Source organism: Dipteris shenzhenensis, chromosome 13 (assembly GCF_047967505.1).
Source record: "Dipteris shenzhenensis isolate YYH24624 ecotype China chromosome 13, Dip_SZ_1.0, whole genome shotgun sequence".
Taxonomy (NCBI): domain Eukaryota; kingdom Viridiplantae; phylum Streptophyta; class Polypodiopsida; order Gleicheniales; family Dipteridaceae; genus Dipteris; species Dipteris shenzhenensis.
Genome location: NC_141608.1, coordinates 3471293 through 3487976, shown reverse-complemented (window position 1 = coordinate 3487976; position 16684 = coordinate 3471293).

Here is a 16684-nt window from a genome sequence, read left to right as displayed (position 1 = left end):
GAGGGGTATGGACATTATGGTACCATGTGGTAAGAGCATACACTACATGGTAGTCTTTCAGTCGATAGCCAGTGTAAAGAACCATGTTTTTTTCGTTTACAGTGTTAGGCCGGGATCTTTTGTATTTTTATTTTAAAAAACATAATTTTTAAATCCCTTCTTGTACATTGCTAAATATTATAATATAGAATTATCTCATTACATGGCTAAATGTTGTTAAATATAGTAGTGGCAACTTGATAGATGTTTTGCAATGAGAATAGATGAAGTACAATACCACGCTACTATATAATTTATATGCATAAATTATTCATTATGTAGCCATCAAAATAGTTCCTTGTCATTATACATGGCATACTCCTCCATGACACTACTACACCCCATGATGTGATTGTGGGTGTCTAACTCGGTTTACTATTTTTATTTTCTCCAAATAAAACAGCTTGCATTTGGAACTTGATAGCTCTAGCTAAATGAGAGTAGACAAACATCTATGGAATCTTATGTATCAATGTGTATCTATGGACTCTCTTTGATTTTTATTGGCACAAGAGACCTCTAACTACTACATCCCAATCCCCATAGATTAGCCTCCAATGGTCTTGGAGTGAAAGCATGCCAAGGTGTCCAAAATAGTATTGTCCTAGACATATGCTATAAAGCACAAAATCATAGACTTTATATGTTTTTTTGTAATTAAAAATTTGAATATCAACTATTTCAATGGAGCTTCGATGTTACATGCACTCACTTTGGGTAGTCCATAGATGCTAGCTTCCATGATTTCATGTAATGGGACCCACCCACTACATGGTTGCACATTCTTTATTTGTTGTGATATTATTCTCTTTCTCTATCTTTTGGGCTTTTGGACCACAATTTGTCTCTCTTCTTACTTTCTATCAACTTCTTTTGCATGCACATTTTTTTCTTAGCTACCATCTTAGTTCTTCATTCTTAATGCCTTCTTCATCTCTCAATAGTCTACCTTCAAGTTTTCCTACAAACATAATTTGAAACTTTGCAATAATCTATACAGCACAATTTATGCAATGTGCTCGCAATGTGCTTTGTCCACTATAGAGGAAACACATCCTCTCTTTTTTGCACCCTCTTTCTATCACTCAACACCATCGGTGTCTCTCTTGCACTCTTCTAGAAACTTATTTTGCATACACATCTTCTTCTTTGCTACCTCCAAGTTTAATTTTTCTTAAGTCTCACTCTCTTCCTTCTCTATCAAGAGTCTACCTCCCAATGTTCTCGCATCCACAATATGAGACTTTTCAATGACCTCTATGAAACATATTTAGTGCTACAATGAGGGCAATATTGAAAAATCATAGGGAATCATGCTCGGGGGATGCACTACTACGAAGCCCTAGGTATCACATGCATTCAAGGGGTAATTAAAATCCCCTCAACTAAAAAAAAAACCCCCCTCTTTACTTATGAACTAAAGGATTTTTTTCAAAATTTGAATTTAAAAACCCCTCCTATTATTCTAATCCTATTAAAGTTTTCCCAAAAGTAGAATTAAAATACCCCTCCTTTTGAATGTACATAGTATATTAAAATTTGGTGAGGTGAATCTCGTGAGGAATCACGAAGCTTCCAAGAGATGGGAGCTTAGGAAATGAAAGAAATAGGTCAAGAGTGAGGATAGTTTTTATATTAAACGAAAGAAGAAAGATGCTGCGAAAATTATAGCACAAAGACCATTTTTGTGGTGCTCACATCGTTTTAGTAAGAAACATAGGCCCAGAATCAAGGAATCCTTATTGAAGGATGAACATATTAAAATAGGCATTGGAATGAACAAATTCTGATTGTTTTCACTCTAAAGAGCTCATTGCAAGTGCTAAAGAATCTAAGATTGAACATTGAACTCTTTGATAAGCAAATAATACAAAACAAGTTATTTACACAACATTGAATGCCAATGAATTTCCATTCATACAGTCTCAAGTGTGTTGTACATACACCCTAGCAATGTCTACTCAATGGTTAGCAAGTTTTTAAATGATGGAGATAGAAGAAAATTAGCTCTAGACATCTGAAAAAGGAAATGTTGTAATGATATGTTGAGCTTTGAAATACAAGAACTCATTATCACATTTTAGAAACATCAAACAAGAGTGTCAACATACATGAGGGATATTTGTCTTTGTCGAATTTCCAAGAAAGAAAATCTAAAATAGCCCGATACATTTTCTCCACCAGTGCCCTTTTAGTGATTTCTCACATATTGGTTGTTACTATCTATTGAAAACATGAATTGTTTAGTTGTGGATTGTTTCTTTTGTGAATTGTGTGCAATAAACTACTATCCATTACATTGTATGCTCCATATCATACATAGTACGTTGTATGGATAGTAGATACTATATGCATAATGCCTTGCATAGCACAAATACAATGATACATAGCATAATCTTTACTTTACAGCACTGAAAGTGTGCTATATAGCACACATAATTGTTTTAAAAAAGACTACACTCCTAGGTAGCCCATCTTCAAAGCTCTTCACTCTAACATAAAGCGAGCTAGCAACTCAATGCAACATAGCCAAGCTCCACTCAGAAGGACCATCATCTTTATGCAATCGAGAGTAGAAAAGGTATACAAAGTACCCAAACCTAGTATTTCACAACTTCATAAGACATAACTCTATTTTTAGGGTTTGATAACGTAACTCTTTTCTTAAGATAGAGAACAAAAAGGAAATAATAACGATTGGACTCAATAAGGAATTTTTCTTAAGATCCGGTTAACGAAAATGGGCAAGATCAGGCTAACGAAAATCCGAGTATGGATAAATCCGCAAGGACCGAGCACAAAAATTGGACCCAGCACCAAAATTAGTTAGAAGCGTGTCCAGGCACCCCTTCTAACTAATTGGAAACAAAAAGTTGTAACTTCGAGTGGCGACTATCTCCGGGCAGGCGGAGGAGGAGAAAACTCTCCTCCGTCGCTTGATCCCTCGCTTGGCCCCGAGGGAGGCACGGGGACGTTGCGGGGTCAAACGACGCTTCTGAACATTTTGTCACCCTGATCAGTCGGCTTTAGAGGAGGAGGAGGAGAAGATGTCACGGGGAAGCACGGAATGAGACCGTGCAGCAAAGGAGAAAGAGGCAGCACGGGGACGATGCGGGGTAGAACGACGTCGTGAACATCTTGTCATCCTGATCAGTCTGCTTTAGAGGAGGAGAAGGGAAGCGCGGAAGGATACCGTGCAGCAGAGGAGACGGAGGAGGCAAGCTAAGGGGACGCTGCGGGGTAGAAAGACGCTCCCGACCATCTTGTCATCCTGATCAGTGTGCTTTACAGGAGGAGGAGGAGGAGGGATCACGGGGAAGCACGGAAGGATACCGTGCAACAGAGGAGGGTCCTCCGAGATACGGCGGCTGCACAGCACCGGTCCTGCTCATGATCAACAGCGAACGAATGCATCAGAACGCAGAAAGAAATCGATGTATCAAAATTATCAATCGGACGAAAGGCAGTGGCCTAATAAGCAGAAATAACGTTTATCTTCCTCAGAAGAAGACCCTTTATTAGCAGCAACCTTCAAAAGAACACAAGAGTGTGAGAGCGAGGACGATGTACGTAGCGCGAGCCATGATTTCAAGTCCAAATGAAGGAAAGAGTGAGACAGCGTTTAGGAATAGGATCAGTAAGTTCAGCCCAAGTTATCGCATTTCATTCATACGAAATCTTCCGTGATGGAGCAAGTAACGCTTGTCTCGAGTTGCGACCTTGATCGATACGGAATTTCACGGATTCATTCAATTGCATTTCTATTTTTTACTAGATCAGTACTCCATTGTTCCGCCGCGCGCGAACGTTCACGGTTCCACGGTTCACGCTGCGTGCTTCCAGATCTCTCAAAGTTTCCTTTCATAGCCACACAATTCGTTCATTAATGGTACGTATTCATTGTACGCATGACTACTCTTTTTTGCGCGTGACTGAGCATCGTTGTGCGACAAAATTTATATATTATACGTAATTCAAATTTCAAACTAAACGTTTCCGAAAGAATCAAATGTCATTTTGTCCTTTAACTTGCAAGCAACTTTCTCATAGTGAGGAGCCGCCAAGGCAAAGAAGAACAATGAGTTGACCCGGTCTCGCAACTCAATTGCCGAATTGCTTATCAAAATCAAGTAGGTTCCCACAATGAGATTTAATAGGTCATTAGTATTTGTAGGGAAGCGGGATAGCAAAATTATGCTAAGAGTAACAAGGGGAAAAATTAAGCTAAGTGAAATAAATGAGCGCGAAAATGATTAAGGTAAGCATAAGAGGGCGGTGGCGAATCTTTTGGATAGCACCCGATCAAGAATGTTCGAGAGATGTCCATGCATAGTTATAAAGAGAGGGAGCGAGACAGGAGAGTGAGTGGGAGGGAGAGTGGAAGGAGAAGGGCAAGGGGAGGAAGAGAGGGGGGGCAGGAGAGGGAGAGGAAGCTGAGCGGAGGGAAGAAGGGATTCCTAAGCAGAGTGAGCGGCAAGGGGTGAGACAGTGTGGTGATTGGTTGGCAGAGAGGGGAGAGGCAAGATTAAGCTAAGGTAGAAATGTTAGCGTAATTCCGAGTAGGGAGCGATGGTGAGAGAAATTTAGAGATTTTATTTTAGAGAGTAAGTAGGAGTAGGAGACTAGGACGAGGACGAAAAGAAAAAAGAAAAGGAGGATCAAGAGAAGAGGGACAATAGGAAACAAGAAGATTGAGGAAAATTGGACCATTGTACAGACGATTAAAATCTTGGAAAAGATAAAGGAGGAGATGCAAAAGCAGGAGACGATGACATCTAGTGAATTTTTATTTGTCTCTAGTTCATCTAATATATCTAACTTTAACTACTTCTTAAGGAAGAGTTTTGGGGGCGGCCTTGAGGAGAAGCCACGTGTCGAGAGAGGAGGAGTTGCTATGCGGAAGATGGAGTGGAGGGAGAGGAGAAGCCATGTGAGAAGAGGAGGGCAGTTAGGAGATGGACCATGTGGCACCTCTCCTTCCTAGCTAGCCATGCACAAGGACAACCCATACCGAAGTCATGCACAATGAGGACAAGGGAAAAATTGGCCATGCACATCCTCGTCGCCTACTTCCCTTGCCACAAGCTTTACTTTGCATATGTCTTCTTTCTCGCTCCCCTCCCCTTCCTCTCTCACCATCTCCCCTCCCCTTCGTCCCCCTCTGCTACTCTCCTGTCTCCCCCTCCCCTTTCCAACTACACCCTCCCTTGGATTTCCCAGCCCTTTCCCTTCATTTTCTGTGTTGAAGACTTCTCCTCCCTCTACAGTGACACGACCAGCATCATCACCTCCTACCTCCATCAACTCAATTTCAAGGAGTTTTCTTACCTGCACGAGTTGATCTACCGTTACCATACCTAAGATTGCATAGTGGCAATGTTCCTCCGGCATGATTATGTAGTGCATCCGAGCTCTCATATAATAGGTGTGGTTGGTGGTGCACAAGTTTGACAATGTCCAAGGATACAAGCACTTCATCATAGCTATTATGTGAGAGGGGAAGGTCAAGTGGGGGGCACCAAAGCTTCAAGATCAGTTGTTTTATGATCGACAAAGCTGGTGATGATCTTTAGAGACTCAAAGTTCTCTGTGGTTGAAGGGAATATGAGGGATGATGCCCAAGGTGATAGTTTGGCGTTCTGATTGCTACCTCTAGCAAAAAAGAGATCAAGAGAGCAATAAGAGAAGCAAAATATTATGAAGAACCAGAAGCTCTAATACAAAAGAAGGGAAAAAGCACTTGCTAGGAGGAGGGTTGATAGTCGGAGATGAGATGTAAAGCACTATTTCCAAGGAGACAACTTATCTTGCTGATGGTGTTTGCAGGGTAAGCCCCAATTTATCTATTGTCATTTATGAAAAGATAATGTGGCAAGAGGCTTGGGATGAAATTCGAGACAAAGATATTCAAAAGATAGAAGATGCATCTAAGAGGGGGAACATTGCGGCTTCTCAAGTGGTGAAAGAGGTGGTAAAGAGGAAAGCCATTGATGTGTAGAATGGAGCCACACTAATATGTTCTAGTGTGTTGGTTATTCAAGAAAATGATGCTTCTTTGTGTAGGTTCTCAAGTACCATCACCGAAATCGATGATGCAGTGGCCTAGCTTGAATTGGAGGTCTTTTTAAATGTGAGCTCATGGGATAAAATCACAATCAACAATCTCATCACCCAATGAGAATAAGATATTACTAGATGCGCCATCATCTAATCTCAACTCTTACCTACGTGGTACAAATAGAAGCACCAAATCTTGATCTTCAGAGAATCAACCACACCCCCTGCGAAGCTTCTCAAATCCTTCGCAAACTCTAAATGTCATTATACTTTCCCATCTTCCCTTGATGATATAATCATCTCCTCTATGGATAGAATATCCAAGAAATTCCATGCGGATTTTGTCCATATGTCTAGCAAGCAAAGGTGTTGTTTCTAGATGGAGCCACTGTAGTTGTTGCATTGCATAGAGACCCTGTCCCCAAGAAGAGATTGAAGAGTTACTAAAGAGACGAGATGCAACATGAGATTTCTTGGACATCTAAGTCAAGGTACGTTTGAAGCTTGAAGAGGGAATCCTGTTAGGTCTAAGAGAAGCATGAATGGTAGAGTTCCAAAGACGTTCTTTGACGATCAGATGTTTACAACATCTAAAAGTTCAAGATCTCTCAAATAATAGGTTAGTTGGTTCCAAGACAATCTCATTAAGCGATTCAGAATCCAAGTCCTGAGATGGTGAACCAGATGCAATAGATAGAAACTCTACAAAAGCAACAATGAAACAAACACAATAGAGGCATACTTGTTGACCCTATCATCGTGTAGCCACTTGATTCCAAAAAAATGCAGCACTCCTGACACCAAGATTACACCCTCTTGCACCAAACTGATGGCATGGCAAACCGAGGGAACAAGATTCATAACATCATAGCCAAGAAGCAAAATGCTCATAATCTGCATTCACAACCTCTCATAGGTGTAACCATGACTTGTAATCGCTTTCAATCTAAGTGTCATCATTGATCCCAATAGATCGAATGGTCCATATTCTTTCAATGGTCCTAGCCGATTAGTATTGTTAATATATTATAGATAATTTTCTCACTTAGCTTGACATTGTACTATCCTTACTTTTGCTTGGTTTGTATTTTCCTCCTTGCAAATATTTTTTGGCACCACCTTCTTACATAGAGAATAGTTAGATTTCCAAAAATGTTTTGATGATGCATTAGTGCTTGTGGTGTTTTGCCAACATCTATATCATGTCTTGAAATATCCACATGGGGAATGTCCTACCATGGATTATTTTCCTATATGTATTTCATTTTCAGTCTCTCCATTTTAAAGATGACCCAAAAAAATGGAGTGTATCTACCAAAAAACAAATTTGTTAACTGCTAATTTTGAAGCCCATATACAAAAAAACTATACATTCTTATTGCAAGAGTTTGGAAGTGTAAATAGGAGCCTAGTATTTGTGGGGATCCTTGAATTTTTTCTGCTTATGATTGAGTAAAATCTATTAGAATGATTAGTAATTACTAATAGTCTTTGCTCCATTTTGGTTTTGATATGATCACTTACATTCCATAGCACATGCAATTGGATCTCTTGATTTGTAATGTGAACATCATAATGGGATAGTATTTGCAGATTGGCAATTTCATGCATGTGGGTTGGCTCATATTATATGCTACATCCTGACAAAATATGAAGAGGGGAGAGGAGAAGAGTGGAGATGAGGAGAGAGGGCATAGCTAGAGAGCACACCACAAATGACTAACTGTACACTAGAATTAGTTGAAAAAATAGAATATATACAAACCCTTTTAGGGTTAGGGTTAGGGGATCTAACCCTTTCCTTTATAGCACTCTATAAGGTTAGTGCTATGCACATATGATCACGTGATGGTGCTATGCACACATGATCACATGATGTTGAGCGTGAACTCTCAACACCTTCCCTCAAGATCAACATCATGAAGTAGGCCTTCCCTCAAGATGATGATTCTGGGGAATCGAAGAAGGACTGAGCATTACATTCCATCACACCCCTTTAATGGGAATGTCCTTCCTCTGCATCAAACCAAGAGCTAGTCGGTGTTTCTCGAATAGCTCTTTACCGAGTGGTTTGGTAAAGATGTCTGCAACATTTTCTTTGCTATCACAATGCTGCAGTGTGATGTCACCAAGTAACACTCTTTCTCTGATGAAGTGCTCTCTGACATCAATGTGCTTTGTCCTGGAGTGATATACTGGATTTTTGGCCAATGCTTGAGCCGATTGATTATCACAGTATATTGTTGTTGGCTTTGACTCATCAAAGTAATCTATTTCTGACAATAGTCTTCTGAGCCATATAGCCTCACATGCACCTATAGTGAGTGCTCTATATTCTGCTTCAGTCGAAGACAAAGAAATAGTTGGCTGTTTGTTTGACAACCATGATATAGCACCTTGACCAAGGAAAAATGCATATCCCTATGTCGATCTCTTGTTCTCATGATCTCCAGCATAGTCACTGTCACAGTATCCATGCAACCGTGGATGACTTCCTCTGTATTCTATCCCAAATTGTCTTGTACCTCTGATGTATCTCAAGACTCTTTTGGCTGCATTCCAGTGAGGCTGTTTTGGATTTGCCATAAACTGTGCTAGTGAGCTTACTGCATAACAAATATCTGGCCGTGTGATTGTCAGATATATAAGAGATCCAATGAGTTGCATGTAGTATCTGTCATTGACTGTAGGCTTTTCTGAATCTTTAGTAAGTTTCAAACTCTGTTCCATGGGAGTGGCTGCAATCTTGCAATCTGCCATATGAAACTTCTTCAGGAGACTGTCAACATACTTGAGCTGACTCATGAATGTGCTATCTGAATCTCTCCAGAACTCAATTCCAAGACAATAGTGCATAAGTCCAAGATCTTTCATGTCGAACTCTGCAGATAAGTCTTGTTTTAGTTTTTAGATGAAGCTATCCTTGCTTCCTGTAACAATCAGATCATCTACGTACAAAAGTGCAATAGTAATGTCTTCCCCTTGAACTTTGTAGTAGAGAGTATGATCTGCATTGGACTTCATGTATCCCAGATCAGCAAAATACTTGTCAATTCTGCTGTACCAACTTCTGGGTGCTTGCTTTAAGCCGTAGAGACTTTTCTTGAGATGGCAAACCTTGTTCTCCTTTCCTGGTTCAACATAACCGGCTGGTTGTTGCATGTAGACTTCCTCGTCTAGATAACCATTGATAAATGCATTGTTGACATCGAGCTGATACACATTCCATTTACTGAGTGTCGCTAGTGATATCAAGAACCGTATGGAATCCATCTTTGCTACTGGAGCATAAGTCTCATCATAATCTTGGCCATATTGTTGTGCAAATCCTTTTGCAACTAATCTGGCTTTGTATCTCTGAATACTGCCATCTGGATTGTACTTCACTTTGTATACCCATTTGTTGGCTATGGCCTTCTTTCCTGGTGGAAGGTTGCATAACTCCCAAGTGTTATTTTTATACAAAGCATCCATTTCTTCATTCATAGCAGTTTGCCATTCTGGCTTATCTACTATGTCTTCGAAGTACACTGGCTCTTCTGTAGCCATGATGGTAGTCATAAGAGCATAGTTGGTGGTTTCCACCTGAATTGCTTTGCCTTTCTGAGCATATGTCAATCTGGCTGGTGGTCTGCTTTCCCTAGTAGACCGTCTGAGCTGCTGTGGCGTTGCTTGGGGTGTTGCTGGCAATTCTTGCTCTTCTTCATCAACCTGTTCTGTAGATGACTGTGAAGTCAATGCTTCTATCTCCTGTGTAGGTGAGGTTTTCCATTCTGATTCCTCATCGAAGATTACATCTCTGGAGATAATGACTTTGCGGTTGATGGGATCATACAATTTGTATGCTTTGCTTTCTTCACTGTAGCCAACCATGATGCATTTGTGTGACTTCGCATCCAATTTCCTGCGATGATCATCATGTATGTGGGCATATGCTATGCAACCAAATATGCGGAGATGCCCAATGCGTGGCTTGTGTCCAGTGAATGCTTCATAAGGAGTCATACCTTGTATCGGTTCGGTAGGAAGCCGATTAAGCAAGTAGTTAGCTGTAGCTATTGCGTCTGCCCAATACTGATTCGGAAGATGCTTTTCACTAAGCATTGCTCTAGCACTGTCTGCTAAAGTCCCATTCTTCCTTTCAGCTCTTGCATTTTGCTGAGGAGTATCTGCACATGTGAATTGTCTTCGAATGCCATGATTTTTGCAAAAGTTCATGAATGCTGAAGACATGTATTCACCTCCTCTGTCTGATCTCATGACCTTAATCTTTCTGCCTATTTGGTTTTCTACCATGGCTTTGAATTCTTGAAATCTGGCAAACACTTCAGATTTCTCTTTCAGAAAGTAGACCCAACAATATCTGCTGTAGTCGTCGATGAAGGTCAAGTAATAAAGTGAACCATTGATGCTGCGGGTCTGGGCATAACCCCATACATCTGTATGAATCAAATCAAGAATACCTCATGCACGAGAGGTACTTCTGACAAAGTTGGTTCGCTTTTGTTTGCCGAAGCAGCATGCTTCACAAACCTTTCTAAGAAACTGTAGCTTCGTAATCCCAATTGCCATATTCTGATTCCGGAGATCTAACAAGTACTTGAAGTTGACATGACCATATCTCTTGTGCCATTTTGCAGATAGTGGCATCTATTGCATTTGAGCTAACATGGCATGCTTATCTGGTACTGTAGCTAGCATCCTGTATAAGCGTCCTTCTTTGACACCTTTTGCTACTAGCTGACCTCTTTTGGATTTCTCTCTGATAGTGCATTCATCACCGTCGAAGATGACTTTGTAGTTGTGTTCCGTCATTTGACCTACTGACAAAAGGTTCTTGCTGAGCTTCGGAACATAGAGCACATCTTTGACTAATCCTTTTGTACCAGTGAAATTCTTCATAGGGATAACATCTGTCCCTTGAACCGGATTCGGTGTATTGTCTGCTATGTAGATGACATTTTTTTGACCTTCTAATGGCTTCATTTCTGTGAACCATTCCTGGTGATTTGTCATATGAGATGATGCACCGCTGTCGATGTACCAAGGATCCTGTTCCACTTGGTCAACTTGATAGCTGAAATCCTCTTTGGGATTGAAATCAGTGTCTAGGTGCATTGTATCAGTCTGATGCAATTCCTCACTTGCAAGAAACATATTGCCATGTTCATTTGCAAAATGACTGTGACTAGAGTGTCCACCATGATGATTTCCTCTTCCTCGAGAATTCCCTTGATTACTGTTGGATTGACTGCCTTGGTCATACTGCTTCTTGCGGCAATCTCTTTCATAGTGTCCAAACTTGTGACAGTAGTTGCACTGGATGTTTGACACATTGGTGGATGCATTCCCTCGTCCTTGGAATCTTCCTCGGTTGGAATGATTTCCTCTTTGCTGATTCTGATGTTGCTGAGGATGATGCTGATGCTGACTTTGATTTTGTTGATGATGACCAATTTTCTCATATGATCTACCTCTGTTTCTGCCTTTGCCTCTGCTTGTGTCTGAAGCTGTGAATGCCTGATCATTAGAATGACCTTTACGTGCTTGAATGGCTTGAGTCCTGAGTTCTTCACCAAGTAGAACTGACTGAAGTTCTTCCAGTGTTGGAATTTGCCGTTGGATGGCAATACTCTGGACTAGATTCTCATATCCTTCTCCTAGTCCATTCAGGATTACTTGAACCATTTCTGCAGGATTCATAGTCTCTCCTGCTACTACAAGTTGATTGTTGTAGTCATTGATGCGGAGTACATAAGCATGGCCGGTTTCACTACTGTTGCGGAAACTCTGGTTGATCTGGTTTCTTAGGGTGAGAATCCTGGATGTGTTCTTGGACTCGTAGAGAGCTGTGAACATATCCCATGCTTCTTTTGATGTCTTGACTGTGTTGAGCTGTCCTAGCATGACATCTTGCACATTCTGCTTGATCAGGTGATAGGCATACTTGTCTTTCTTATCCCATTCTGCTTGAGCTCAGGCAATGGCAGGATCTGCTACTGGTGTGGAAACTGTTTGTGTAGATGTAGATCCCGTTGCTGGTGCTGTGACAACAGATGGAGTAGAGCTACTGGTGGCTGGATCAGCCAATGGTCTAGGTATGGATCCATCGACATACTCCCATTTGTCCTGAAGCATAAGAATGGTCTCCATTAGGTATTTCCATGTACCGTAATTGGAGTTGTCTAACTTAGCAGATGCCTCCAGATTGAGGTTGCTAGTCGACATGGTGCAAACAATGTACTCAAAAGTGTCCTGAAAAAACTCTGTATGAATCAACTGCAAATACACTGAAGATGCCAAGTGAAATCTCTGTACCATCGGTGAAGATAGAACTGCAGTATATAAGATCTGATCTGTATTACAAGGCTTGTGGCAATGATGTCGGGAATAGCCAAGAGGCTTTACAAGGCTAAAAAAATGATGTGCACGATGCCGTGAGATAGCCGAATAGGCTTTACAATGGTGGCATGTGTATGTGAAATCAAGTGCTATCTGCCCACTGAATCAATCTGTAATGCCTCTAAACTCTGAAGTCTGCTCACTGAACTGATGAACGTAAGGTTTCAGGTAATGTAATGATGTGAAATCGGATGTGAGCATATGGACTGACTCCAAGTAGGTACTAGTCGGGAATTTCGGGCATGGCTTAGATTGGCAACTTGGGGAATTCAAAGCGTCCCCTCTATGGCGATCTAGTCTACTCTGATCTAGATCTAAACCAACCATCGATCGATGAAAGAGCAGCAAATAATTCCTTTTCTTTTGTTCTTTTTAAGTGCTGGGTCAGATGCATCGATGTAGAGGCAAATGTGCATGAAGGAAGTGGTTTTGTCGACGAGGCTCAAATGTGAGTGTAACTTGCGCCGAAATGTGCGGTGATGTAACGAGCACATAGAGCACGAAAAATCGAGCGACTTTCCTTTTTGGAGCACCCTCAAATTCTTCCTGGATCAAGAGATACGACTTGATCTAGGTGGAGGGGCAAAAGGAGTGCAAATGGTGCTCAATGATGATGTGTCACTGTGAGTCACATGCAATGATGATGTGGCACTGTGCTTAGCAAGAGGTGTGCCAGTGAAGCTTTGTGCTGAGGTGGCAGGACTGTGCACATGCAGTGTGTGCACAGTGTGCCTGGCAAGGGACTGTGCCTGCAGAGGTTCAGTGCTGACTGGACTACTGAGGTGGCAGTGCTAAGGTGGCACAGATGATGTCAGTAGGGTGATGTGGCAATCGGTGATGACATGGCAGTTGGTGATGATGTGGCCTGATGACATGGCACTACTTAGGTGGCAGATAAGGATTGCCACATGGAAAAATTTTAACCAAAGAACAAACCCAGGGTCCACTGACCTAACCCGGGCCAAAGCCTATCTGCCACGTGTCACAACTGTGATCAAACCTTTGGATGTGGTGGCCTTGACCTGATGATAAGCTATCCTCCACGTGTCTCCTTCATGGAGATCAAAATCTACCACGTGTCGGATTATATCACTACCGGAATCTATTGAAGATTCCATCTGTTTAAAAAATTCCGTCGAGTCGTGGGCTATGGAGGCGGAACTCGTTGAGCAAGGCCCGTCGTCTCCATTGGACTGCTCATCGATCGAGCCACGCTATCCTTGCTTGGGAGGCCATTTCGTCAGAGGCGCTGCTCATAGATTGGGTCGACGAAGAGGCTTGGAGGGCTATTTGATGTGTGTGCTTGGAGTCGGACCTGGCTGAGGCGCAATTGGTACAGGAGCCGTCTGCGGTTTCGTCGATGAAATTTGTGCTAGTGTTTATTGGAGGCTTGGTTGTGGCCCCAAGTCCTCTAACACTTATACTAGAGTTATTTTGTGAAGCTTCATGGCTAGGGTGTTGCTTTTCCAACGGTGCATTTTGTCAATCATTTTATAAGGAAAGTAGCATGGATGTTAGTCGGGGGTGCATTTATTTAGTAGGTATATTGCTTTAGTAATTGTAAATGGAAAACTATGTTCCTCAATATTAAAAAGCTCACAACAAAACACACAACAGGAGGTTCTAAGGAAGTAAAGGCTTATTGTTGTTTCATAGACTGCATGTTCCAAGAGATTTTCATCCATAGCTACAATCTAGGTAACAAATGTAAGAAAACTTGTCCATGTATTTCATCTAGTAATTTAAAAATTATAGCGCATTTTCCAAGTACTCAAAAACCCAAAAACACAAGAAAACCCCATAAATTGACTATTGTAAGAAAACAATACAACGTCTATGCTCAACAGATAACAAGATCTCGTATGCAAGAGAGAAAAGCAGATAGTATGGAGAATCAAAATTTTAATTACTATAAAACTGATACAATAGATGGCGATGCCTCCCAGCCGTGCACTCCTATGTAAGAAGCTTCGATGGCGTGCTGGAAACAGTAGAGGATGGAGGCTGGATGCTAAGGAATCAGGGTTGCTGTAGCCAGTGATAATCATGGGCTTCACGGGCTTGCTCTTATATAGCCACCAGTCATAGTCGGTTAGACCCAATTGGGTGATTGACCCAGTCGGCCCAAAACGGCCGACTGGAGGTCGGTCCTGAAATAGGCCACCGACCACACGATAGAACCGTGGCACAGAATAGAGCAACTGGCCTACGGTTTCCATTCAGCTTAGAGCCATCCGGGATCATCTGGGGCTCCAAACGGGCCCCGCAACCCGAGAGTGGGGGCTGCCCAGGAAATGCTCCGTCTACCCTCAGTGCAGTCAGTCATGGGATGCCTTCCCGCACTTGCATGTAGCCTAGTTGGCAATGTGCCAACTCTATCTGAAGCCGTCCAGCCATCAGGTCACACATGGCCCCCATCTCCATTAAATAATCTATTGCTGTTTTATTCCAATAGCAAACTCTCTACGTACTTCTACACATATAGTCTTTGCAGAGAATATGTCTTGTCTTTGACGATTAGTACGTTTTGGTTTTTGAGGACTTACTTGGAGTTTTGAGATTTTAGTAGGAATAATCACTGTGTTTCTATGTGGCTACATTGCATGTGACAGTTTTGGGTATGAGTAAGAGTTTTATTTCAACTTTGGATTGTGACACTCTAGCCCATATTCTTGTTTTTTAGCAATTTTTGTTGAGGATATAGTTGTTAGATATCAATGCTCCACTCTTGTGTAACTATGCGGGAACCAGCTAACTCTACTTGTAAGCCCCCCATATGAGGAGAAGGCATTTGAGTAGCTAGGTTATCCGGTAGGTCCTGGTTTGGACTTGGCGCTGCATTGGAGTCTTTGCATGCTATTTGCTGGAGTGTTGCATAGGAGCCGCTGGCGGGAGAGCTTTTGTGCTTGCGAGGAGTAGACTCCGTCAGTGGAGCAACTACATTACGTTTGCTATCTCGCTGTGGTCGCCCATCAGTTGTACAGAAAAGCTGTGGAGAAGCGGTGCTGACTCTTTGGAGAAGCTAGGTAGAAGGTCTTCGCTGCTTGAAGCCTCAGGTCGTTGGTGGCGGTTAGGAGCTCACGAGAGCTTGCATGTGCTTGGCTTGGCTAAAGCTGGGATCTGAGAGTTGCAAATGGTTGTGGCTGTAGTGCTACTTGTGCTACTAAGAGTTGGGTCATCAAGAGTTGGAATACTAGAGCCAGCTATGAGGCTATTGAAGGAGCCGGGAGCTGAGAGCCAGGATCCCTTAGAAGAGCTTGATGTAGAAGTCTCCTTGAGAGGCCTTGAAGACCGTATGAAGACGATGTCTGAGTGGAAGGACAAGGCCGAGGAGCCCTCAATCTACCTCCTCTATTTCTCTCAATGGATTATGAAGAACTCTCTTGGGTCAAATTCAAGATCGAAACATGTGCTGATTACCATCATGACTTCATGCGCACTGCTACACATTGCATCTTTGAGATGCAAATCGACCTTGAGACAATTTTAAGGATCAAAGCATGTTCTCATTAGGGCAATGGCTTCATGTGCACTCCTACACATTGCACCTTTGCAATTCAAATCTTCATTGGGTTGATTTCCAAATAAAAGCATGTTCTCATTAGGGACATGTGTTCACGCGCAATCCTACACATTGCATCTTTGAAATGCAAATCTACCTTGGGTCGATTTCAAGGATCAAAACATGCTCTGATTAGGGCCACGACTTCATATTCACTACTATACATCGCATCTTTGAAATGCAAACTAACCTTGGGTAGATTTATAGGATCAAAACATGTTCTCATTAGCACCATGGATTTATGCACACTCTAGCACATTGAATATTTAAATGCAAATCGGCCTTCGATCGATTTCAAGTATCAAAACATGTTGTCCTTAATTAGCACCATGGATTCATGTGCACTACTACACATTGTGTCCTTGAAAAGCAAATCAACCTTGGGTTGATTTGAAGAATCAAATCATGGACTTATTCACACTCTACATATTGCATCCATAAACTGCACATCAAACGTGAGTCGATTTTAGCACCATGGCACCATGCCATGCTCCTCTTTGAAGTACAAATTGACCTTGTGTTGATTTCAAGAATCAAAATATGCTTTCCTCAACATAATGGCTTTATGCACACTCCTATGCATCGCATCTTTGAAATGCAAATAAACCTTGGGTCAATTTTAAT